The sequence below is a fragment of the Euprymna scolopes genome, chromosome 21, assembly GCF_053919585.1.
Source record: "Euprymna scolopes isolate OS-2025 chromosome 21, ASM5391958v1, whole genome shotgun sequence".
Lineage (NCBI taxonomy): Eukaryota > Metazoa > Mollusca > Cephalopoda > Sepiida > Sepiolidae > Euprymna > Euprymna scolopes.
In genome coordinates this window covers 115,515,569-115,517,758 of record NC_136502.1, presented here as the reverse complement: position 1 = coordinate 115,517,758, position 2,190 = coordinate 115,515,569, and the positions used below count along the sequence as shown (strand labels likewise).

The window sequence follows — 2,190 nt, the reverse complement described above, 5'->3', positions numbered from 1 at the left end:
CTATATTCCTTTGGATTAAATGAAGAGTTTTGTTTGAAATTCCCCAGTTCGACAAGATACGTCGGAAGAAGGCGAAAGCAACACTGAAGATGAGAAGAGTAATCCGCATAATCCAAATAATAAAAACTCAACGAAATATTCTTCAATAAAAAAATACGAAATATATTTCTGTGAAATTTGTGATTCAAAGAACAAACGTCTTTCGTTAACTGGAGGCTAGGGTTAGAATACCTCTTGTGTTTCTGGACTGCGTCTAAATTCATTTCGTTACTCGACAGCTGGTGGATGAGTTTAGTGTTTGGGGCTAAAAGCATTCACTTATTCTGGGAACGAATACTGCGACCAGTAGAAAAGACCATGCTTAACAAGCTTGCTGTGAGTTTCATCTGAACGGTGACCAGAGGCGATGTCTAACAAAGCGGTGTTAGAGTCGTAAAAGAAAATATGTAACAATACAGAGCTAAAAGCAACACACTGGCCGAGTACGAAACCACGGCTAGAAAGAAGAAAATCCTTGTTGTAAATTTTGCCCATGTGTGGAGCGAGTAGTTTTTTATTTTTATTTTTTGCATTTCTGAATGTCTGATAATAATTCAAAGAAGATGACTCGAATGTGATTCAAGGGAAATAACTCCAGTATATTTTGAACCTGCAATACAGCCTAACGATAGTTTAAGACTATCTGCTTTCATTAATAACTCTATCGCTTAAATAATAACTATGACAAGATTTTTGTTAGTTCAAGTTCAGTTTTTGTTTTATTCGGTGTGAAGATGTCATATGTTATCTTTATAATATCTTGAATAGCTTTTTAACGATTAACTATTAACTGGCGTATATACGGCATAATCGCGTTGGCACACCGGTTCTTGTCAGATCACCGAAGTTAAGCAACGTTGAGCCTGGTTAGTATCAAATGGGTGACTGTTTGGGAATTCTAGGTGCTGTATATGCTCTCCGCTTATCTCGGCTTTTGTTTCCAGTCGTCCTGTACATACATTTTACTTGTCACTGGTATTTAACAATGTCGACTCAGGAGAGGTGTGGTTGGAGATTGCGCACCGCCGCAGCGCCGCACCTCATGCCACAAATATTTCACGCGCAAGCAACCCTTCGTGAGTATCCATAGTCTGTCTAAGACTGAAGGAGCCTACATTAACTGGCGTATTTTATCTATATGATATCTTACATTTAAAGAGATTTTTAATGATTAACTATTAAATTTATTCCATATGAAAGATCGATAGATTCTGTACATTTTCAAAGCTTGATGTTACAGAGATTTATAGGAATATCAATTTTATTTGAAAATGTGCTGTTTATTTTTATTTGAAACTGTGCTGTTTTTTTTTTTAATTTGAAACTGTGCTGTTTATTTTTTTGTTCACATCGCAAGTTAACAGATTTTGCACGACTAAGCCAAAGGCACGATTAACAAAACGCTAATAGATCATCCATTGCCTGGGGTCAAGAGTGGGTGTTTACTCAGTGTGGCACTTAGGTTAGTGTACACAGAAGATAGATGTGAACATGTTTGGATTTATTAATATAACTAGCAAGCCACCCGGCGTTGCCTGATCGTAAAATACGCATAAATATTATACTTTAATTAATGCATAATTTTAATTTATTATAAACAGAAATACCGTAGGTATTAAACGTAACATTAAATTCCTTAAAAAAATGAAATAAAAAACGGAAACAAACTGAAATATGTGTATGTGAGTATTATGTTTTTTTCGAAACAGTTAACTTCTTGTAAGAAAAAAATATTTGAGCTGAGATCGAAACCATAAACCTAAAGAAGTCAAGCACGATAGCCATTAGATCAGCTTGACACGATATTTAAATAGTGCTTTCAAACTAACTTATACTTAACATAAGGAAGCTATCATGGTTCACGACCGCGCATGCACAGTCGTAAAACAGTTGACAAATAGATAAAACCCCGATCATCCCCACATACCAATTTTTCAATCTTGACCCCTTAGTAGCCCTTTTTTTCCGGATGAAAACCGATTAAAAAGTTTTCCACAATGATAAAAAATACTCACCAAATTTCAAGTCTATAGACAAAAAATTCGTTGAGTATATTCGTTGAGAAGTGTCCTCACACACACGCACACATAATTCTCACTTTTATAAATATACAGATAAGATTAGATAGGTGCATAGATATAATCTGACTTA

At 35.2% G+C, this 2,190-nt stretch overlaps 1 pseudogene; it reads left to right on the top strand.

The window, feature by feature from the left end:
* Window positions 1–836: 836 nt before the first annotated feature.
* LOC145243333 (5S ribosomal RNA) lies at window positions 837–953 on the top strand (annotated as a pseudogene).
* The last annotated feature ends 1,237 nt before the right edge of the window (window positions 954–2,190 follow it).